The sequence below is a fragment of the Schistocerca cancellata genome, chromosome 1 (genome assembly GCF_023864275.1).
Source record: "Schistocerca cancellata isolate TAMUIC-IGC-003103 chromosome 1, iqSchCanc2.1, whole genome shotgun sequence".
NCBI lineage: Eukaryota > Metazoa > Arthropoda > Insecta > Orthoptera > Acrididae > Schistocerca > Schistocerca cancellata.
This window is the reverse complement of record NC_064626.1, coordinates 1,184,604,659-1,184,630,895: the sequence shown is the minus strand read 5'-3', so window position 1 is coordinate 1,184,630,895 and position 26,237 is coordinate 1,184,604,659.

Sequence of the window (26,237 nt, the reverse complement as noted above, 5' to 3'; positions counted from 1 at the left end):
GCTGAGGCACGCAAGCCTCCCCACCAGCGGCAAGGTCCATGGTTCATGGGGGGGGCACAAAACATACACTTTCTTAATATAACAAAACATACACTTTCTTAATATTATTACAATCTATGTATCGGCTAACAATACGAGCCCCTGGCTACCAAAACATTCTGGGAAAACTGTGCAGTAGTAACAGTTTCCATTTGCAGTGGAGGATTTGGGTTACTCATCCTGTACATCTACGTAAGAGAATATTGTTATCTCGATTGGGAGTCCCAAAGCTCAAAAATTTTGACAGAATTTCGCCTCCTCCCGGTGCCTTGTGCCGACTTACTTCATTCTGTACTCTGTCAAATTTGTCTGACAGTGCCGCCAACCCAATCCCATCTTCGCTTGCTTCCTCGTCCATTTCCGACTTCAAGTGGTTTTCATTTACACATCTCTTCAATATATTCCTTGCACCGTTCAGTCTTTTCTTCTGTGCCTAAGATTGGCCATCCTTGATATTATCTTTTCTCCAAAACTTCTTTTAATTTTCCTGTACGCTGCCATCTATGCAACCCATAAGCAAGCATTCTTGTTGTCCTGCAATTCTTCTCTAACTATTCCTGAAATGTAACTTTGCATTTTCCATCAAGGTAATTTTGAAACGTCTTTAATAAAATAACATCGTCTTAAGATAATTAGAATATTAAGACTGTCCATGTAAAACTTCAGAATGGTTCAGGTCATGTCTCAAAGGAAACGAAGACTGTCAAAAGGAAACAGCAGTCAGCCCTCTTCCGCGTGTGCACTAGTCACACTTCGTGTCCTTTTTATCATCATTAATCCCACTTCTTTTTCAGCAACAGCCTTCCTCTCATATCATTCGACTCTTAAAAGTGCTGTCTGGACTCTGTCAAAATTGTAGATAATCCTATGCTCATTGTTCTTTATACCAGCTACATTCAGAATCTGGCTAACACCGAACCATTGAATTTAAATGAACAAAGCAAAAATATCAGCAAATGAAATAGGAGTAGGTGAATACAGGCGTCTAAAATAAGAAATCGGAAGAAGGAGCAAACTGGCTGCGCAGAACTGGCTAGAAGAAAAACACAATGCTGTAGATGGTGTATATCTAGTGGCAAGATAGATACGTCCTATAACAACATTATAGAAAGATTTTGAACAATGAGAAGCTACTGAGATAAGATGCAAGCTAGTACTAAGCAAAAACGTGAAGACATAAAGATGGAAGCAATATACAGAAAACAACAATTTTAGGCAGTGTTATAGAACGGGAAGAGGACGTAGATGTTGGTCAGGTTGGAGATAAAAGGCCGTTGGCTACAGGGGAAATACAGTACCACGAGAGGAGTTTGACAAAGCACCGTAAGATCTAAATGGGAACAAGGCACTGGGATTAGACGACATACCCTCAGAATAATTGATATCTTTTGGAGAGCCAGCCATGACAAAGTTCATCCACCATGTAAGGTATACTCAGTCTTTAATAATTTTGTCATAATTCCAAATACATAAACAGTAAGTGTCGATAACTGAAAATACTACTCAGCTATCAGATTAATAAGACATGGTTGTAAAATATAATCAAGAGTTATCTACAGAAAAAAGGATAAAGTGGGTAGAAAGCGAAGACGACTTTGGTTCCTGAGAAATGTCGGAACACATAAGACAATACGGACCCTACAACTTATAGCATAAGATACATTAAAGGAAGAAGCTAACCTACTTTTATAATGTTTGTAGTTTTAGAGAAATTTTTGGACAGTGTTGATAAGAATACATTCTTTTAAACTCTGAAGGTATCAAGGAGAAAGAAAGGCTATAAAACTTGTACAGTAACGAGACACCAGTTATAAGAGTCGAGGAGCATGAAAGCGAAGCAGTGGCTGAGAAGGGGGTGAGGCAGGGTTTTAGCTTATTGCTGATCTTATTCAATTAACATCAGATAAAACCAAAGAAAATAATTGAGGTTTAGAGTGAAGAAACAAAAACTTTGAGGTTTTTAGATGACAACGTAATTCTGTCAGAGACTAGGAAAGACTTGGAAGAGCAGATAAGCGGAATAAATAGTGCCTTGAAAAGAGGTTGTAAGAAGGCCATCAATAAATAGTGTCTTGAGACGAGGTTTTAAGATGATAATCAACAAAAATAAAACAACGGTAATTGAATGTAGTCGAATTAAATTAGGCAGTACTGAAGGAATTACAATATGAAATGAAACATTAACAGAATAGATGAGCTTGATAACTGATGTTGGTCGATGTACACAGGATATAACAGGAATATTGTCTATAGTAAGGAAATCAGTTCTGAGAAACGTCGAACATGTCTTTCGGTTCTTCCTCACATTCATTTAGAATAGCACTGTCTTCAGCGATCGTCTTTCATCCTGAATTTAGCCTCCACTACTGAACTTCCGTTTATTTCCGTCATTGCTTCATAGATGTAGAGATTGAATAGTTCGGCTAAATGACTTTATCCTTGTCTCACACTTTTCCTGATTCGAGCATTTAGTTTTCAATTCTTACTTTGTCTGCTTGGTTCTTTTACACGTTATACACTATCCGTCTTTCCCTATAGATGACACTTATTTGCCTGAGAATTTCGCCTATCTTGACCTATTTCCCATTTTCTAACGTTTTTGTAGACAAATCTTATGGTTTCGATGTTTCTTCGATTTTGCTTGCATTAAGAAATGCAGGCGTAAATCATGTAACCACCATTGATTCATGAGCTGTTAAGCTGATTGTGAGCTAGTTTTCGCACTTATTTGTCAGTCATATCTTTGAGATTTTCTGGATGAGATTTTTCCGAAAGTCTGCTGGTATCTCTCCATACTGTTCCTATAAACTAACTTGAATAGCCATTTGGTTTCCAGTTCTTTCAATTATTTTAACAGTTGCAAAGAAATGTGATTTATTTATTCCGCCTTATTTGATCGCAAATATTTCAAAGCTTTATAAAACGCAGACGTCAATATTGGATGACATATATCTTCCAAACCGACTCCTAATTCTTCTTTTATGCCATTAATCCGTTACTCCCAGTCGTAGAGACCCCAGATTTACGCCTTCTACCTATGTGCTCACTCCTTTGAATTTAGTCGCCCAATGTGGCGTCAAATGCTAGAAGTACTTGCTCTCGGCAGCCGAATTTCCCCGAATGGGTACTCCTGGCCCACAATGGCGTACGCTTATTTCCATTTCAATTGTGGAATTTCTGTTGCGCATTACTGACGCCTTTTACTTTAATTTCAAAGATGATTGTTCTGAATTTTCCACATACATAATCAATTAGTTCGACGTCCATTTTTATCTACTGGTTCGCACTTTTTCAGCAGGCATTTTGCCTTGGCTTCCCTGTATTTCCGATTTATGTCATTCCTAAATGACATATACCGTTGTATAACTGAACAGTTTTGTTCTTCCTTGTTTTTTGATGGATATTTCTTTTGTTACCCAAGGTTTCTTCGCTTTTACCTTACTTGTACCTACATTTGCCTGTCCAACATCTGTGATTGACCGTACCTCTTCAACTGAACTGTCTGTTGTGGTATTCGTTATCACAGCATAGTCTCACAGAACTTCAAACACACCTTATTATTTCTCAGCTCTAGTGTTATACTTTTTTTAACACGGATTCTGTCGCACTATTCTCTTATGTTACAGACCACTCTTCATCATTACTAAAGTGTTATCTGAGTCTTTATCTGCTTCTGGGTACGCCTTATATTCCAGTACGTGATTTTCCAGTCTGTATCTGAAGATTTTGCAATTCACCGGGAATCTACGCGAGTCTCCAGGTCTTTTCCACGTACACCTCCTCCTCCTGTGATTTTGAACATTGTATTCGTTATTACTAGATGAAATCTACGTCAGAACTCAGTCTTTCCCTTCTCTCATTCCTACTTTCATACTCATAATGTCCTACTATTCTTACGTTGCTTCCTCTACTACCGCATTTAAATCTCTCTTGAGTGTTGGGTTATCAGTTCCATTTACATGGATAATTACCAGTTCAGTGTCTCCATATACTTTTCTTACATCTTTATCTTCTGTCCGTGATATCAGCATGTATACCTGCACTATTTTTGCTCCTGTACGTCTGTCGACGATTCTGTAATAGCACTACATGTGGCTAAATTGTTTAGTTGTCAAATTGTACGACCAGCGTCACAAGAAGCAAATTAAATAAAGTTACAGAAAGAGCTTTTCACGAAATTGACACGGATATCAATAAATTCAATATAGTTAATTCATTAGCAGACAGCTTCAAAATTTTCATACAATTCAGATGCTGCAAAACGTTCCACGTAACACTTGCATACTGACAGGGAAATGAAGAGCTTACTTTGTTAAGTTCTTGGGATGACGACTTCGTAATAAACTGGATAATACCTTTGATCGACTGTACCAATTTACTGCTGAGAAGCCCAAACGAAACTCTGCGGCGAGAATACTGTAGGGATAAGAAATCAATAAATAAATGAATTGGAAAGCTGATACACTTTGCTCGATGTCATTCCATACTGTTATTTTACGTCATATTTACTTGGTAAGTTACCGAGCTAAATTTATGTTTTCGTTTCCCAAGAATTTGAAATACCAATAATTTTGTTTTGATCCAAGGACGTCCGGCCAAAGAAATCAAGAATGTAGTTGAAAAACTGCGACTTATTGATACTGGTCGTCCAGGGTAACGTCTTTGTCAAGTGTCACAGGCAGTGCTGCAAAATGGTTCAAGTCATACCTCGCTAAGAGGAAACAAAGGGTGTCAGTGCAAAGGACTAGTGAATTAAGTCATCAGTCATCATCAGAATGGGAAGAAATTACATGTGGTGTCCCACAATGATCCATCTTAGGGCCACTGCTTTTTCTTGTCTACATTAATGATCTCTCATCAGTTACACTCCCAGAAGCAGAGTTCGTTTTGTTTGCAGATGACACAAGTATTGCAATAAATAGTATGTCAAATGTAGTTCTAGAAAGATCTGCTAATGATATTTTCATGGATATTAATAAATGGATTAAAGCCAACTCACTGACATTGAACTTCGAAAAGACTCACTATATGCAGTTCAGAGCCTGTAAGAGTTTTCCACCCAGCATATGCATAGGGTATGAAGAAGAGCAGATAGAAGAGGTTGACAGTCTTAAATTCCTGGGATTACAACTTGATAATAAATTCAGTTGGGAGGAGCACACCACAAAACTGCAGAAACGCCTTAACAAATCTGTATTTGCAATTCGAGAATTAGCAGACATAGGCGACATAAAAATGAGAAAGCTTGCATACTTTGCCTACTTTCATTCCATAATGTCATAAGGTATAACATTTTGGGGTAACTCTTCAAGTCAAACAAAAGTTTTCATAGTCCAAAAGCCTGTAATACGTATTATTTGTGGAGTAAATTCACGGACGTGCTGTAGAAACCTCTTCAAAGAACTGGGTATACTAACTACTGCCTCTCAGTATATTTACTCCCCAATGAAATTTGTCCTAAATAGTGTATCTCTTTTTCCAACAAATAGCTCAGTTCATACATACAATACCAGGAACAAGAATGATCTGCACAAGGACTTAAAAGCACTTACTTTAGTTCCAAAAGGCGTCCACTACTCATGAACACCCACCTTCAATAATTTCCAGCTAACATAAAAAATTTAGTTATAAATAAAGATCAGTTTAGAAGGAGCCTGAAAGACTTACTAGTGGCCAATTCCTTCTACTCCATTAACGAATTTTTTAATAGAAACAAATTATGTACTGTGTATATTCATACTATCCCTATCGGATATACGGGAGGGGATTGCCACTGTGTAGGTGAGGGGAGATGTGACGATGATGAAAAGCTTGAATAACAAACGACAGTATAACGCATCGAAAGTCGGGGGCATCGAATGTCACAAATTAGAACGTGGTAGGAAAGCTAGAAAATCTTAAAAGGGAAATGTGGAAGGCTCAATCTAGATATACTGCGTATCAATAAAGTGAAAAGGAAGGAATACAGTGATCTCCATTCAGACTATGGGGTAATATCAACAGCAACAAAGCACGGTATAGCGGGAGAAGTATTCGTTATGAGTAAGCAGGTAGACAGAGAGTGAGTTACTGTCAATAGTTCAGTGATAGGGTTGTTACCACAATCGACAGCAAACGAAGATCTGCAACAATAGTCCAGGTACACTTTCCGAAGTACCCAGCAAGGGATGAAGAGATCGAAAAGTATGTGAGGATACTGAACAGGTACATGAAAATGAAAATTTACTTACCATTGGGCATTACAATGCTGTTGTAGGGAAAGTAATAGAAGAGTGGATTACGGGAGAACGACAGAGGAGAAAGAGCAACTGCCGTCTGCTAGAAACAGCGAATACTCTGTTCAAGAATAACAAGACGGGCAAGTACACATGGAAAAGGCCGAGAGGTACTGGAACATGGCAGTTATATTACGTCATGGTCAGGAAGAGATTCCGAATTCAGATATTGGTTTATGAAGCTAGCCCGGAACACGGTTCACAATCTAGTAATGATGAAGAGTCGGCTGAAGTTTAAGAGAATAGTTAGGAAAAATCAGTGAGCAAAGAAGTGGGATACAGAGATGGTAAGAAATAAAGAGATATGCTTGAGGTTATCTCATCCTATGGACACCGTGATAATGAATAACTCAGAAAGCATTTCAGTTGAAGTAGAATGAACGTCACTAAAAGGAGCAATCACGTAAGTTGGAACGAAAAACATAGGTACCCAGAAGGTAACTGCGAAAATGAAAGAATTAGGAAGTGAAGGCAAGCTAAGGCGAAATGGCTGTCTGAAAAATGTGAAGAAATTGAGAGAGAAATTTTTCTCGAAAGGACATACTAACCATATATAAAAGTCAAATAACTTTTCGGAAAATAAAAAGAAGGGCAGTAACACTAAACTGTTAAATGCAGTAGAGAGAGCGGATAGGTGTAAATAGTACTTCGTAGGCTTGTATGAGGGGGAAGACGAGTGTGATGACATGATAGGAGAAACGTAAGTCGACAGGGAATCAGAATTTAAACGAGCTTTATAGGACTTACTATAAAATACGACAAAATGGCCGATAAAATTCCATCGGACTTTTTAAAACCATGATATAAGTGGCAAGAAAACTATTGCAGTGGAAGGATAGAAGAAAAAAGGTTACAGGATAATATGGGCTTGGTACTACGAATGAAAGAGGATAAAGATTGAGTTCTGTAATAAATTTCATCTAATAATAGCGAATACCTTGTTCAAGAATCACGAGAGAAGGAGGCATACTTGGAAAAGGCCTGGAGATGCGGGAATATTTCAAATATATTCCATAATGATTTTCGCGAATTAGATACCGTATTGTAAGGCATACCCAGGAATAGATATAGACTATTACAATGCAATTGTGATGAAGAGTGGGCTGAAGTTTAAGTGATTAGTCAGAAAGAATCAATACCTAAAGAATTGGGGCACGGAAGTACGTAGCAATGAAGGTATGCCCTTGAAGTTCTATGGGGCACGGAAGTAAGTAGCAATGAAGATATGCCCTTGAAGATCTCTAAGGCTATAGCTACTGCAACAAGGAATAGCCCGGTAAGCAGTACGGTTGAGGAGGAATGGACATCTTTAAAAAGGGCAATCATTAAAGTTGGAAAATAACCGTCGATACAAAGAGAGTAACTGCGAACAAACCATAGGTAAGAGAAGAAAAATTTCAGTTGATCGAGGAAAGAAGAAAGTACAAAAATAATCACGGCAATTCACGAATTCAGAAATACAAGTCACTAAGGAATGAAATAGATAGGAATTGCATTTTAGCTGAGATGAAATAGCTGCATGAAAATAGTGAAGAATTCGAAAAAGAAACAATTTTCGGAAAGACTGATTCAGCATATAGGGAGTTCAAAACAACCTTTGGTGTAATTTAAAGCACGGATGGTAACATAAAGAGTGTAGTGGGAATTAAACGTTTAAATGCAGAGGAGAGAGCGGATAGGTAGAAAGAATATCTTGAAGACCTCTACGAGAGAGAGGATTTCTCTGATGTGCTTCAAGAAGAAACAGAAGTCGATTTAGAAGACATAGGTAATCCAGTATTAGAAACAGAATTTGAGAGACTTTTTGAGAAGTTAAGATCAAATGAGGCAGAAGGGATAGATAACATTCCATTAGAATTTCCAAATTCTTGGGTCAAATGGCAACATAACGACTATTCTCGTTAGTCTGTAGAATGTATGAGTCTGTCGACATACCATCTAACTTTCGGAAACAGATCATTCACACAATTACGAAGACACAAGAGCTGACAAGTGCGAGAGTGATCGCACAACCAACTTAAAAGCTCATGCGTCCAAGTTACTAACAACAATAATATACAGAAGAATGGAAAAGAAGATTGAGGATGTACTAGATGACAATCAGTTTGGCTTTAGGAAAAGTAAAGGCACCAAAGAAGCAATCCTGATGTTTCGGTTGATAATGGAAGTAAGACTGAAGAAAAATGAAGACACATTCATAGGCTTTGCCGACCCGGAAAAAGATTTCGACAATGTAAAATGGTGCAAGACATTTGAAATTCTTAAAGAGTCAAGGCAAGTACAAGATACGTACAAGCGACGAGAGTGAGTTGTAAGAGTGGATGGCCGAGGACAAAGTGCTCTGATTGAAAAGGACATTCCGCCCTACTGTTCAATCTGTACGTCGAAGAAGCAACATCCAGGTGTGGGTTTAAAATTCACTGTGAATGAATATCAATGATATGGTCACTGATGACATATCTATCCCCAGAGAAATTGAAGAAGAATTACGTGATTAGCTGAATGGAATGAACAGTCTAATGAGTCTTGAATACAGATTGCAAGTAAAACGAAGAAAGACGAAATTAATGAGAAGTAGCAGAAATGAAAACAGCGAGAAACATAACATTAGGATTGAAGTAAATGAAGTTAAGGAATTCTACTTCTAAGAAGAAAGGTAACCTATGTCGGACGGAGGTAGGGCATCAACGGCATACTAGCAGTTGCAACAGAGGCTTTCCTAGCCCAGAGAAATCTACTTGTATTAAACATAGGTCTTAACTTGAGGAAGAGATTTCTGAAATTGTACGTTTGGAGCACAGCATTCTATGGAAGTGAAACCTAGACAAAAGAATCGAAGCACTTGAGATGTGGTGTTACAGACGAATGTCGAAAATTAGGTAGACTGATACGGTGAGGAGTGAAGAAGTTCTGCGCAGAATTGGAGAGGAAAGGAGTATGTGGAAAACACTGAAATCTGGGGACTGTGACACTTAGACCGTATAGAGGCATTACACATGTATCGTTTGCGGTCAAATATAACATCGAACCCCCAGGGATTGGCTAGCATCTCCATTTCTACTCAAGCTCGACTCAAAAACGTGTAAAACAGGGATGTAGTTTTTCACCCCGACTGTTGATCACATATAGTGAAAAAACAACGATGGAAATAAAACAGTTGCCAGATTTTGATAAAAGTTCCAGGTGAAAGGATATCAATGATAAGATTCACTGATGACTTAGCTATACTCAGAGAAAGCGAAGAATATTTACATGTTTCGTTGAATAGAATGGTCAGTCTAATTAGCACAGTATGTGGATTGTGAAGTAACCGGGAGAAGACAAAAGTAATGAGAAGTAGCATAAACCAGAATACGGAGTCGCTTTTAACACCAAAGTAGACGAAGTTACGAAATTCTGCTACCTTGGAGACAAAACAACCCATGATGGATGAATCAAGGAGGACGTAAACAGCAGACTATCACTAGCAAGGGATGAGTTCCTAGCCAAGAGAAATCTACTAATATCAAATATAGGCCTTAATTTGAGGAAAAAATTTCTGAGAACGTACGTTTGGAGCACAGAGTTGTATGGTAGTGAAACATGGACTGTGCGAAACTCCGACCAAAAGATAATCGAAGCACTTCGAATGCGGCGCTTAGCTAGAATTCTCAGGGAAGAGGAAGAACAAAGGATTCATCTGAAGTTAAAGCAGGTGGCAGTGTTCGGTTGATTGGTAGGATACTGAATTTAAGCACAATATAAAGTGAAAGAGGATAATCCATTATCGTTTCGCGGATGATATGGCTTATTTTCAGATGTTTTTACTGTCTGGTGTTGACGTATACTTTACACATCCTAGGCTTTGTAACAATAAGAATTTTCGGTGGTGTAGATCCACAGCCATGCAATGCTTTTTAGAAGTGCAAACCGCAATTTGACTGTGTATTGCTGTATTGATCTTCTGTATTATCCACACATCGGCTTTTATGCCATTATGAAGTACAATGCTAAAAGTTGTTAGACCAGTATTATGTCATATCTCTCTCAAGACAGTCCAAAGCAGATAAACAAAATCAACACACATCTTTGAGATGTAACTGTCAAAGATAGTAGACTGTAAAGTACATAGTAAGTGTAAGAGTAACACAGATATAAGTTAACAATTGTAAGTTTATATTTGTGATACTTCTGTATTTACAATGTCTTCTAGTTTGTACATTCTTTGACAGTGAAACCTTCCTGTCTCCTCTATATCTCTTTTGTTACGCAACCTTCCCTTCTACAATAACCTATGGAACCTTCCCTTAGGATTTCTATCTCTTGCTTAATAATAACATACGAAATCTTCCCTTTGAATTTTGCGAAGTTTTACGTTGATGGTTTTTGGGATGGATTATAATCAGTAATGAAATATTGCTGGCAAAAGTTAATTATATTCTGAATGAAATGGTTTTACAAACATTCAAATGGGCCTTACTTTTTACAATAATCTTACAACTAGCATTGCGCAAACATTCCTTCAGTAGTCTTGAGTTTCTCAAGAGAATAATTCAATAACATTAGTTCCTCTTATTATAATAGTTAGCTGATGTCTCTGTACATCCGTTTATAACCTCTTGTAAATTATAGCTGGTGGCTGCCATACACACCGCGCCTCTCAACCTCTCGCCTCCGACTCGCTTCACATTCGCTTACTACTGACTTCCTACGAACGCTAAAGTGCGGACTCTCCCGCCAACAATGCTATCTGGTGTAGACAATACCTGCTACCATTTTAAAATTATATTAATGTGCGGTCTCTCCTCCCAACAATACTTTGGTGCAGACATTCCCTGCGACCACAATTATTTCCAAAATGACAAATATTAATTATTCGTACTTAATCCTATTAATAACATCTTTTATAAATTGTGGTTTGACAATAGACAATACAAATGTACACGTCTTACTACAGTTAGGTCTTAAAAGATATGCGTTAGCCTCGTTTAGCTGCTTTGGAATGTCTTAACAGATTTGACATAATAATGGTATAAGAACTTTTAGCATTTTTCTTAATCAAAGTCGAAATCTCGATGGTACGGAAATATATACAGTAATACACAGTCAAATGGGGGTTTAATCTTTTAAAGGAATTGAAGAAAGAAGTGGCAAAACATGTCTGCTTAAACTAACACTGAGGGAGTTCCAACCTTAAGAACATTAATATAGGATCAAGGAACGTCTTGTTTCGATCAACTTTTAAGACCTCAATAATAATTCCTGAACATTTAAAATGTTCCAGTTGCACAATTTAAGTTTTGTGAGGATACGTAGTTATAGTTTTCTGCCAGAGAATGAGTAGCGTTCTGTTGTCTTCAGCATAGACCGACGCTGGCCAAAGCGTGTTTCTTGCCTGCTGTGCTGCATTGAGGTTATCCGTTGCCTATTCTCTTTTCCAATTTACTTGGGAAGCGGCTCGGCGGGCTTATCGAGACAATTTATGCAAGAAAAACGCAGAGCAGAATAAGAGACTCCAACTGTGTTATGCGAGATGTCTGGAGTTGCTACAAATCCAAAACTTATCGAATGTAAAAAAATTGTTATTACATAATGCATCATTACACAAAGACTTTTCTGTGTTTCGACAACTGACTGGCATCAAACGCCTAATTTCTTCTCTTTGCATGGGCTACCATAAATCGTATGGCCAATTTAGTCCATCTTTCAGGGAGATATAAATTCAAATCACCAGACTGAAATATATATCTAACCTACATAGATACTCTGTAAAGCATTATGAAATGTGTGGCAGAAGCTGTTTCCCATTGCAAAACGGGTTTGAGTCTCCTCCCATCCCAATCACTTATGGAATCTTAGAAGAACTAGTGCTTAGATAAATCTGTGGGTGCTGTATTACCAAAATATTGTCTCCGTGGCTTGTAACGGGACTGATCCCTGAAATTTATTAAGTAGGTTTTCACAAAAATCAGACGTCTATCTTCGACCGTCTGCTACTTCACTGTTCTCTCCTCTTTCATTAGTCGTACAAACTTGTGACCATTCACAATGATCTTCCTTATAAGTGGTCAAGTTCTGCTTTTTGTCTCATTTAGTACGAGTTCTACTAGCTTTAGCAAGTTTCTAGAACGGATCGAACAGTGTTGACTGAATTTCTCCAGTGTCCTGCTAATCAACTGGATCCTGCCACCTGCTTTAATTTCAAACAAGGAAATGTGACTATTCCGTTTCAGATACCCAGAGACCAGTATTGTAATAGTTTAATCTTTCCAGTTGTGAATCATTGTTACTGCAGTATCATTATGCTATTGTTTCACTTTTCAGTCGATCACAATTTTACGTTTCTGAAGTTTCAAATAAACCTGCCAATGTTTGTACTGCTTTGAAATAATGATAAGATCTGACAAACGTTGTGTTGATTTTGTCAGTTAGTACCCCATTATTTAGAATGGCAACATACACAGAAACTTTGTGGTTACTATCAATATGGTCTACAAAATTATAAATGAACAACACGACCAGCAAGGATTCCATTATGTTTGCTCCACAGCATGCCTGAAGTTACTTCTCCACTGTGGAAATAAACTCACATCTGGCGTTTTTAAAAGGTATCCGTTCTGCAAGAACGGTCTCATATCGTCGAATGATACTTCTATGTAGTGTTACACTGCCACATATTCCATATCGATAGCTTTCCTTTCCTTTGCTTCGCAGAATAATTTCCCCTCCATGCAGCTAAGGTATTGTTTACCTAAACGTACACTTTTTCAAGTATGTGTGTTTACATTAATTATCAGATAGTGATAACAGAATTCATTCAAAGGATAACAGAGGAAGCATTGTGACAGTCAGCGTTCGGCATTTCACAAGTAAGTATTTTGTCACTATCAGATACGACCTTTTCATCCAAATTGGAGGATACTAATAGCTAATGGGGTTACTACCTATATTATTATTTTTTAAAACGACCACGTGGTCACCGAGTCATGGTTCCACATTGCTTGTCTAACAGTTTCCAGGGCCACTAAAAGCGTGATTTTCAGTTTTTTTTTTTTTTTTTTTTTTTTTTTTTGGTCGTCAGTCTACTGACTAGTTTGATGCAGCCCGCCACGAATTCCTTTCCTGTGCTAACCTCAGAGTAGCACTTGCAACCTACGTCCTCAATTATTTGCTTGAAGTATTCCAATCTCTGTCTTCCTCTACAGTTTTTGCCCTCTACAGCTCCCTCTAGTACCATGGAAGTCATTCCCTCATGTCTTAGCAGATGTCCTATCATCCTGTCCCTTCTCCTTATCAGTGTTTTCCACATATTCCTTTCCTCTCCGATTCTGCATAGAACCTCCTCATGCCTTACCTTATCGGTCCTCCTAATTTTCAACATTCGTCCATAGCACCACATCTCAAATGCTTCGATCCTCTTCTGTTCCGATTTTCCCACAGTCCATGTTTCACTGCCATACAATGCTGTACTCCAGACGTACGTCCTCAGAAATTTCTTCCTCAAATTAAGGCCGAAATTTGATATTAGTAGACTTCTCTTGGCCAGAAATGCCTTTTTTGCCATAGCGAGTGTGCTTTGGATGTCCTCCTTGCTCCGTCCGTCATTGGTTATTTTACTGCCTGGTTAGCAGAATTCCATAACTTCATTGACTTCGTGACCATCGATCCTGATGTTAAGTTCCTCGCTGTTCTCATTTCTACTACTTCTCATTACCTTCGTCTTTCTCCAATTTCTCTCAAACCATACTGTGTACTCATTAGACTGCTTTCATATCAGTATGTCATATAATAATTAGCCCAATTTACAAATTTAAAATATTGTCAAGGTCCACCCAATGAGAGGTGTAATCTTTAGTCAAAGGTTCAACACAGTCAGTCAGTTAGCCATGTTAGAATCTATTTCTATGTCTTAAGGCAGCATTACTCCTAGTGTGCGAATTTCCCAGGCTACTTTTGTTTGCAGTTATATACATACATAGATTAATAATTGTTCCATAGATCATGAATACGAAATTTCATAAGGACTTGGAATATGTCAACTTGTCAATTTAACATAAGTTTTCTCAGGCAAAATAATTAATTAGCATTTTTCAATTACTACTGCATATGTAAAAATCTGTTGAGTAGAATGAGTTGTCATGGAGAAACTCTTTTAATTTGCTTTTAAATGTTGTTAACTATGTCAGAAATTTGGTGGTATTTGGCGAATGACCAAAGACTTTTGTGGCAACATAGTTCACCCCTTTCTGTGCCAAAGTGAGGTTTAAACCAGAATAGTGAAGGTCATATTTTCTTCTAGTGCTGTAGATATGCAGTTCACTGTTATTTTTTAATTGGAATGGGTTATTAATAACAAATTTCATAAGTGAATATGGGTATTGTGAAGGAACTTTGAATATACCGAGTCTGCAATGTGATATTGGGTGGGCTCCAGCTATTATTCTGATTACACGCTTTTGTGCAATGAATACTTTCTCTCTTAACGACGAATTGTCCCAAAGTATGATGCCATATGAAAGCAGTAAATGAAAAGAGGCATAGTAGGCTAATCTACTGATATGTTTATCACTAAAATTTACAATAACTCTAACAGCACAAGTAGCTGAACCTAACTATTTCAACAGATCATCGATATGTTACTTTCAATTGAATTTCTCATAACTAGAAATTTGGAATATTATACCTTAGCAACAGATGTCTGCTCATAGTCTACACTTATCAATGGTGTTATGCCATATACTGTACAGAGTTGTATAAACTGTCATTTCTCAATATTTAGTGAGAGCTCATTTGCAGAGAACCACTTAATAATTTTCTGAAAGACATTATTTACAATAAGTGATGTTCAGTTATTCAATACATTTAATATTTGATCACTAAAAGCATATATAGCATTTTCTGTTGAAAAGCCTCACTGAAAATCAAATTAATATTTTGTTAGTAGTTCATTTGTTGAAATATGTGATGATACTCTTGAATACATAATTTTTTCTAGAATTTTGGATAAAAGTATGAGATATAAGATTGGGTGATAGTTGTCAGCATCAGACCTATCCTATGTCATCAATATCATATGAGCTATTTATTTTGAGTGAATTTATTATTTTCCTAATTTCAGTAGGAGAGATGGACTGAATTTTAGTTTTATCAAGTTGCAAAGGTATTGCCTCTTCAATATACTGCCTAGCATTTTTAATGAATAGCTGGATCCTGTTTTCGCTGCAACACTTAAAAAATTATGATTAAAAATGTTTGCTACTTCTGACTCCTTGTTGACAAACTTTTCATTGAGTTTGATAGAAATACAGTCTTCCTGGGCTCTTGGTTGCCATGTTTCCACATCAGCAATATTCCAAATTGTTTTGATTTTATTATCAGATGTGCTAATCTCAGATATAATATACATACTTCTGGACTCTTTAATAACTTTTCTTAATACAGTGCAGTACTTTTTGTAATGTTTCACTGTTTTGGAATAATTACCACCCCTAGCTATAAGAAACACTTTCCTTTTCTGTTTATAAGATATTTTTAACCCCTACAATAAGCCATGGATTTTTACATGATTTCTGAAAATTATATATCACTGTTTTTCTCGGGAAACTGTTTTCAAATATACTCACAAAGGTATCATGAAATAGGTTCAATTTTAATTTAGCATCAGGTTCCCTGTACACCTCGTACCAGTCTAATTGTTGCAAACTTTCACGAAAATTTTCAGTTGTAAATTGTTAAGTGATTGTATTACTTTGGAGGACTGTTTTGCATTACTGTATGAAGCTATGTCAACTACTGTAACTAGCTGTGCACCATGATCAGAAACTCTATTCTGAACAGGAAAAGTTTTTATTAGATTAAATTTATCTTGGTCTATAAAAACATTTCTATCAGTGTGCTGCTTTCCAGTACCACCCAAGTAGGAAAGTCAATAACAAATGTCAAATTGAAAGATCCAAGTAAGCTTTCTATCAGACTCTTCCAGAAAATCTACATTGATATCCCCACAAACAATAATTAGTTTCCCTCTGTGTGACAAATATCACGACAAAGAATCCAAGTTTTTCAAAAACAGCTGAAAATTTCCCAGTGGAGACCTATACACAGCTACAATTATAAAAGTGCCATCATTTAGTTTAAGCTCACATGCACATGCTTCTATATGTTGCTCTACACAAACATTTTAGTTTCCAAGTATTTCAAACTACAACAGATTTGAACATATAAGGCAAGTCCTCCTCTCCCCATAGTGTCCCAACTTATATATGTTGAAAATTTGTATCCACCTACATTTACCATTTCCATACCTGTGACTATATGTTGTTCAGACAGGCATAGTACATCTATTCCACCCTCAGTTTCTAAATCTTCTAAACAAACATGAAACTCACCTACTTTGTTTTTTAATCCCCTGATGTTCTGGTGAAATTTATTAACATTATTTTTCACTGTGCTTTTATGAGAATCTTGTGACATACTAACATTATTTTTCATTGTACTGTTATGAGAATCTTGTGATATTTTAACATCTCTAGTACCTGCCTGTCTGAGCATCTCATTCAGCTAAATTTCAATCAACGATGGTTGACAGGACACTGATCTTAGCCTAAAAACGAAGTAATCCCATGAGTTTCAGTGCCCCTCCACTCCCCACCCCCAAGATTGAGGAGAACACTTAGCAACTTCCAACTGATTTTACACACTATTTCAAAACATATAGAAACTTCATGTCATCGATATTCCACACAAATTAACGAAAACGAATGTATCCGCTTTTCACGCAGTAAAAGTTTTAAATGATTCATGTCGTTTCAGCTAATTATTTCCTTATTACAATTTGAAAACAGTATCCACATATGCCAGTAAGTGTATCTGAAAAACTATATCACTGTACCACACAAAGTCCGCTTTATACCTGTATATCGATTGCAACTTAATACAGTCTCAGTCTCTGCTGCAGTGCACTTTAGATCGAATAACGAAAACAATATCTGTTCTTCGAAAAGGTTTTGTGACATAACATTTCCTTAGCTAAGTAAGTTTTGAATAGTACAGACACATATTTCTTCTGTGAGACAAGTGTAATAAAGCAGTGTTTATATGAAATTTAAAATTACTTGGCAATGAATACTGTCCTGTTTATGTATGGGACGTCACCAGACGAATGGCAAATATTCAGGGATATGACACTAACGATCATCCTAGGGAAGATAGTCTAGTAAATAAGGGATTTAAAACGCATGCCTCACGAGTTATAAACACTTGTTCAGCAGAGGACATGGGTTTCATAGTAGAGAACATGAAAAAATGCTAGTAGCACAGTTCAGAGCTCCTGGTTATTGAACAACTTTTCTTGGTTTGGTCCATACTACCACCTCTCAGAATATGAAAAGCACAGAGTCTGCTTTACAAAAGATTCGTTTCAGAGTATATAAGATTAGTAAGTGTTCATATTGTTTAAGACACGTATTTTAGAGCTCACGTTCACAAAACTTTATGCTTTAAATGATCGTTCCGACCATATCTCATATATATATATATATATATATATATATATATATATATATATATATATATATGTCAGACAATTAGACACTGCCGACACCTTACTCCTTACTGACTCTGTGAAAACAGTAAAACAAAGCAGGTCTTGAAGCTGAACTTTATTCACTAAATGGTCATTAATTTTTAAAATAAATTTTCAACAGTCTTGCAAAAAGTTACAGAAATGAATGATAAGTTACACAACTCGCTACTGGCCCATGAACACAAGTTCCCATGACGAAAAGAGTATACAAAAAGTGTCATTTTCTTTTAGGGACATAACAGCATTTCAGTACTGCTTAGTAAGACAAAACGAGTGGATGCGTTGGAAGTGATCACAGCGCTATTGCCCTAAAACTCGTGATACTCGCAGAACTACAGCAGCAAGGAAGGAAGCCGATGAAGCACCGGTGCAAAAGCGGCGGCTTCATTTCTAATGTATGCAGCCCTCAACACTGGACTCGTACTCACTCCACTTCTGATATGTAATGTTGGCAACCCAAGTGTGTGTAACTGATACGTCGTCATTCGTACAACATGTTCTATATCTGAATGGTTCCAGAGTTTGGTTACTTGTACGATTAACTATCATAAGCACTTATTGAAACTAGAGCACTCTCTGTCATACCCTATGTGCTATATTTGAACAAGGTCTTCTTTAGAGTGGAGGCAACCAAATGACAGAGCTACTGAATAACTACAGACACAGTTGAAAAAATCAGTACGTATGCTAAAAATGTCGGCTTCGACAGACAAAGTATAGCGATCGTAGTACCTTCAGACTTTTCCTATAAAGCGTAGAGAAGGAAGATGCACTTAACGTTCTTTTGACAATGATGTCATCAGAGACACAACACAAGCTTGGACTGATTTTTTTAAGGATGGGGAAAGTAATCGAGCGCGCCCTTTCAGAAGAACTATCCAGGCATCTGCCCCTGCCACTTTTCACTGCTTCAACACTTAAGATACTTGTTAAACTACAAATTTGTGTTTCTCGTAACAGTACAGAAAACTAAAAAATGCTATAGATAACAGAATTACATTTAGGAGTCACAGAATCAGATGCAGAGATGAGACATAATCTAATTTCAGAGCAGTGTACCTACAAGATATAAAGGCGTGTTCTGAAGACAACTAGAGTAAAAAATAGCTACGTCATATACTTGTACGAATAACAGAAGGTGACAATCTGAGAAGAGTAATTACTTTATTCATAGGCGAAAGAAAGAGTATAATCCTGAATTAAAGTTACCAAAAGCGCTTTTCAGCCATTATGTTACTCAGTTTCTCTTTTCATTGAAAACAGCGTCTGCCAGTAAACCTTTTATTTTCTGATAGCAAAGCAGTTCATCAATCATAATTCCACACAAGGCACATCGGTTACCCTTTACGCACAGCGAGCGACAAAGGCAGCTTTGTCAATCAGGAACTGTCACAACCACAGAAGTTCACAAATAAAGGGAGCGAAAATGTAACTGAAATATCACCTCCCGAGAGCGTGGACGTGAATACCCTCGTCGTACTTTCAGAATTTATATACATCTGTCACGTATTGTTCAGTTCTTCTAATTTATAAGGTGGTAAGATTACAGTTCAATATTGGTATGTTCCTCCCGATCGACGAATGCCAGCGACGATCTCATTGTTGTATAAAACGAAAATTTGCACTTATATTTAGAATTATAGGTGTTGTTAAACAGCTTGCACTTTTGGAGGTGCTAATTAATATATTTGTGATATCTAAGAGATAGAAAATCAAAGACCAGAGGGACAAAAACATACGATGCATTAAAATTTATTGAAAGCTTAGCGTGGAAAATTTAACTGGTGAATTAAGTGGGAACAAAACGCAGAAAGAAAATTCTAAAAACCGTAACTGAAACATCCTGTAGTCTGAAATCTTTGTTTCGAACGGTATATTGTATATCAGGTTTTCTCAGTACGTCCCGAGGTAGCCTACTACTTTGTTCCATCTTACTGAAAACTCCTCAAACAAACAACGCACCTAAGTATTCGACGTAGGGAAATAAGATAGGAGTTTCCCAAGGAGAAGTTTCTGAAAGGTTTGAAAGAAGCGCAAGTTTTTACTCCTGGAACAGCAAAGTCAGTGACTTCTTGACTCCCTCCCCTCCCGTCCTCTTGCCTTTCCTCTCCCGCTCTTTCTCTCCCTCTCTTCTCCCTCCCGTTTCCCCAACCACAAGCCGTCTACATATACACAATAAACCATTCACCTGCATTATGAAAGTTAGTACATCAAGGTCTTCCTAAGAGTTGACCCACAGACATATATTGTCATAAAACAACAGAATTTCACCGGGCCAAAGTTTCAGGCTTTGCTACGGGTGTTTCCACTTTACTATGGGTATCTTCGTGCTGATTCTTGATCATGTGTACCATATCATCCTGTATTCAAGTTCCCTTCAGAGTTTGCCATATCTTCACCTTGACCGCAGCATAAATCGCGTTCGTTACATCCACAATGCTAGCCACAGGTCTCGGTTGTATTCATAGTATTTTTCCGCTACCAAGTTGGATAACATTAGCTTTAATATTACTAAGAAGTAAAAGTCTTAACAAGATACAGAACTTGCACTACAGTTTGCGCAAATTACAACACTCAGATGAAATGACCTGAATCTCTCTATAATCGGAAGATGTGCATAACATTAGACCCATAACATGTGAATGAGATGGCAGAGAGGTGGTGTGCATGTAGGCCCGGCAGAGCCCTCCGCTGTGTGATCGGATAGGTCAATGTTACGCCTAGCTGAGTCGGTTTGAAAACTAGTTTCTGTGGTTTCCCATTTTTAGCACATTGCTGGGGTTGCTCTATTGCTACAGTCCACAGCCAATTCTTTTCTTTCCTTTCAGATACCAGTTCCCCTACAGATGCGGCCCCTCTTCTTAAATGAAAATAGCTGTATCGAAAGCGAACCGAAGATTGCTTCCACGATTTCCGGCACCAAAAGCTATATTTATACTTTCAGGTGGCAGCGATCCTTAATTTGTACTAATTATCGATGCTTGGCTCGACGATATATCACGTTTGCAAATTTTAATACAAGAACGATGTTCTACTCTGAATTGTCTTATTCATCTTTGGAACAGTGAGTCTAACCGTCACAGCCCGAATGTACTTGTAAATAAACGTCATATAAACGATCATATACACGACAACGTATGTTGTACATTGTCGAGGCGTTTATTGTCATCAAAGGCTGTAAAACATATTCCCATGAATAAATACAAACTTATTTATGAGGTCACATACATCAGAAGTCTACTTCTAATGAAACGTCCCCTTAGAACAATTATACAAGACTGTGCTTAAACTGACACACAATGTTTTTAGCGCAACGCAATCTGACTATCAAAGATCCCTGCAAAAGAATGGCCCTGAGTAATATTAAACTATACCTTTCCGAAATCACTTACCTCACAAAAATCTTCATTACTCGAACTACTGCAATACAGCGAGTGCCACTACTGCCAGCTAAATAAAAGATTCATACTACGGAAGGCACTAAATACTGATAGGGATAGTTAGCAAATGAAAGATATTAATAGAGAACAAACAATGTATTTACCTTAATAATCATATTATATATAGCAGTTCATGACAAATTACAAAACTCCACCATCTCTCTCCCCACATCCACCACTGCTGGCGGCTCACCTCCAACTGCGCAACGCTACGCGCTGTTCACATCCAGCTGCCGCTGCCCAACACTACAATGGCAGACAACAATGCAAATTAGCCACATACTGCACACAGCACAGCCAGTGATTTTCATACAGAGCGCCACGTAACGTTGCCAATAAGAAAACATAAACAGCCTACTTACATAGCCCCCATGCTCCCCACAAAAAATTTTACAAATTTTTTTGGGCAGTGGCCAATACAGATTTGAAAAATTTTTTCATAATTGCAGTAAGAAAGATATCAAATGCACACACTTATTAATACAATGTTGGTCAAAAGCTAAAATTTTCTCACAGTCCATAAAGATAGTCCTGATTATTCATCATAATAGTAATTACAGTTTTTGTTTTTCACAAAGTCTCATTAGTGAAAGAGAATGCACATGGAAGTAGTGGATTTCCATGCAGTCTTGAAGAAGTAGTGTTGTCCTTCCAACGGAAAGACAGTGCTGACTCTTGACATGCTGACAAGTAATGGGCCACAACAGAGCAAACCCACAGCAGAGTCATTCGACGTTTTGAAGAAGATTGTTAGGTAGGTCGTCACAGAGCAGACCCACTGTAGTGCTGGTAGAGAGTATGGTATGCAGAAACACTGCAGTCCTTGTAGAAATAATGGTATTGGTGAGTCAGGAAAGCTGTAGACCCACTGTAGTCCTAGTAGAGAGTATGGTATTGGTGGGCCACCAGAGGTGCAGACCCACTGTAGTCCTTGTAGAGATGGCCAGCAGCCATCTGTTGTGACTGTGCAGGTGCACAATCACCATTGAAGAGTCTTGCGGATAATATAGCAAGTCCATAAACCACCACTCGTGCACTCACAAAGTTTTTTTTTTCTAATTGTCCTTAGAACCAGCAATGCTGTTAACCAGTCCCTTGCTGAATTATTAACACACATGCAAACACTATCAGTCCCTACTTCTCCATATACTATGACCAACAGAAACGTGTGCAGTGAAATGGAACTTACAAGTTACTTAATTTGATGAACTGGTGTCAATTACAATTTTATAACATAAAAATACAATAACAAAGGCACAAAATACATCATTAAAGACCATAACAATACAGATAACATTTGTAGTACAAGCTTTACAAAAGAATCGAAATAACATATACATCAGTGTTACAGGAATTATGACATAAGTAAATACATAAAAGATCAGAATAATTATTGAAACATCAACTTTACACATGAGCATTAAAACAAAACAGAATAAATAATGTCTAAGCATCTTCACAAGATAAATAACATATTATTAATGCCAATTATATTTGAGGATAATAGTATTCCTCATCATAGTGAATATAGCTTAGTATTAGAAGAAAAAATTCTATGAAACTACACAGAGACAGGAAGAAAACAAATACACAAGGGTACACAAACACATAGTGGGATAACACAAAAGGAAAGGACAGGGTTTGTTTTACTGCAGTATTTTGCATGGAGATCTCCCTTCGTTCATCATTATTCCCAAAAGTCCTACCTAAGCCTGCTTTCTGTATTATGTTCACATCCTCTGTCAAAAATTGTTTTTCTCCACTGTATAGTATCCCTTTTTTTTTTTTTTTTTTTTTGCCCAAACCATTTTCATATAGCTTCCCAATACATTTCTTCCAAGTCATCATAGTTAGTTTCTTATATACTCTACCCCTCTTAAGCTAACTTAAATCTACTGAGCTCAGATGCTAAACTAAGGGACGAGGCACTGCATCATCACATAAAACAATTAATATAAACAGCAATGAAGAAAAACGCAGATTTGCGAAGCAAGCAGCCTTAAGAAATTAGCAAAGCAATTGTAATATTACAACTAATATAAGGCAATGTGCAGCAAACAATAAAAATAAATCATTAGTAAAACTGGCTTAACAGAATAATACAAAGTCAAATTCAATAACACTATGCCTGGCAAACAGCAGCAACTTATACCTAAACATGACATAGCTCAAGCAGAAAAAATATTACAGTAAAAACAACAATGCAGATAAGGGAAATGTATATTCACATCTTAATGTCTATGTAATTAAAGTGGTGCACCACAACCACTTATTGTAAAAAAAAAACATTACCATGTACTTGAAAAGAAAATTATGTGTCCAGTTACTGTTACTAGTCCCTTCTTATTGTTCTTTCCTTTCCAACTGCTCCTTTTTTAAAGAATGTGGATTACAAAATTATCATTTAATAGATCTGTTGACAGAAAGTGTTCACATTAGCAAATGCATCTAAGTTTATTTTATAAAACTAATGCTGTAACACAGCTGGAAAACAGGTATCAAATGAAATAAGCAATTACGCAAACCAAAGCATAAAAATATCATTCAGTAGTCATGTGACATTTCATAAGTTAGTAGAAATTCTCTCAACTCTCGTAGAAAGACGCTTGTCATAATCAGGTGTGCAGATGTATCTGTCCAAGTAATGAGGGTGTCGCATTTGCAATGTTTTCTCTAAAGGAATGTCAATGGCGAGGATAATGGCCTCCCTTTTTTTTCACCTAATGGCTTTCTTTTGTCAGACGACTACCTCTCAGCTGGGCGCCCAAACGCATTACGTGCAGGTGGTCACTCAACTTTCTTACGAAAATATTTACGACAGCAGTTTCCGCTACAGTGACAGTCTCACATAAAAATATTTCACAGGTCAAGAATTTGCGTTGCAAATGTGCAGAAACAAAATCTTATGAATATAACAGTGTCCAAAAAATTTTCGCCGGCATTGTGATACATTCACGCATTTACACACATTTCATGAATCTTAAAGTACGATTCTTGGTTTCCAACATCCTTTTTCACAAGTCAAGAGTCCCTACCCACTACTCATTATTTCTTACCTTATTACACATATACATATTCTTCGGCACTTCTTCAATATTTCATCATAATAAATTCCTCATATAGCATCAGCTTATTAATCATAAACATACCTCAGCAGCATAATACACATCGTCGTCATAATAATAATATCATAACACCTCAGTCAAATCTCAAAAACGTCGTAGCTTTCTGCAATAATTTCAAAACCTAAAGAAAATTCTCTGCTCATTTCAGTAGTGTCATCTGCCTCAAACGTACTTTAAAATCATTCTCCCTTACCAAATACATCATTCAAAGCTCTCATAGTATCACAATGGTTCCGAAGAATATGAAGGGTTCACACAGTACAGACAAAATACAATTTCGTAAGTGTGAAGTAATCCAACTCTGTAATTGCGTAAACATGTGTCACTGACGTAATAAAAAAGTTTGTCTCTCTCAGTTAAATGATCAGATAGCTGTGTAATTTATGTATTAGAGAAATATGGTACCGATGTGTAAAGTTGTATAAGCAAATACCATATTAGCTAGGGCTCCTTGTGCTTGCCACACACATGGTACACAAAGTAGGCGTGTACCCCCCTGAGGATTAATGTAATTATACCCTCAGGTGTTACAGATTACAGCAATGGAATGAAATGTATAACGGAAAAATTTCCTTGTAATTCAAAAATCTTGAAAAATAAATGGTTTAAGTACAAAATTAAGCACTCAAATGCGTGTCCTGTAGCGCTAAATGTGCATCTTGTTGTAAGATAATCTCTGTGGAAGTGTCATAGTTATTTTCCTCCGAAAGCTAATTTCTGCAGAAGTCAATGTACTTACCTCATGATAAACAAAAGTGAAATGCTGTGCGTATAGATATCTTAGTTATTACGCTTATTGTTGTGATGATGAAAGTACTGTGCTGTAACGTATTGTTGTGCTACGGAAAAGGCTGCCTCATTGTAGCTATACCACAAAAGTTACTACTAAAACATGTTTTGCTTTCCAGAATAATTCAGAAAAACAGTGCAGATATAAAACAGAAACACCGCAAAAGCAACATTGTAAATTGTCACTCATTAGTAGCGTCGTGATAAAATCGTGTAGCTGTCAAATTAACTAACCACTGTGTCATCTGGTATCTCCCAGAAAGTACTTCAAATCCAGAATCCACTCTCAAGCAAACCAAAATGTTGCATGAAAATCTCATTAGCAGTGCCGGTATATGTTCCAAGTATGTGAGCCTCATAGTCGTTACGCGATCGTGCAACTAACAAGCAAGAATGTACACACACAGTAACACTGTGTCCTCTGTTCACTATCACAATGCAGTGGTAATTACTGTCTAAATATGTACCCTAGGTTCTAGACTGGATAGTTAACTTCAAAACATAGTTGCATGATAACAGTTTCTAAGTGTGACAATGCATACTAGAAGTGTGAAGCGAAACGTTTTATGGCAAAGACAAAGTTAAAAAGCAGATTATTTTTCAATAAACGGTTTTACATGTGAAATGTGGTGTAAACCTTTACTCTTCCTAGTACGCAGAGTTTCAACTTCAACGCAATTATCATGTGGTATACGTCGGATTCTGTAAGGTCCATTGTAAACTAGAAAGAATTTGTGACTCAAGTGTTTCTTCTTATGTGACAATGAATGAGCTTTAATGAGAACTTTCTGACCAATATACAATTTTTTTGCATTTGCTTTACCGTGTAGTTTTCCCCTTTTGTCTGCTGCAGATTCTATATTTTTAAGAGCCAAATCAATTATGTCTTTGTGTCGAAGTTTACGTGTATTCGGGAAAGGTACAAGCTCTCTGATTCTATTCTGAGGTTCTTCATTCTTCAGTACAAGAGTAGGTGGTAAAGCAGTGGAATCATGAGGCATTTCAT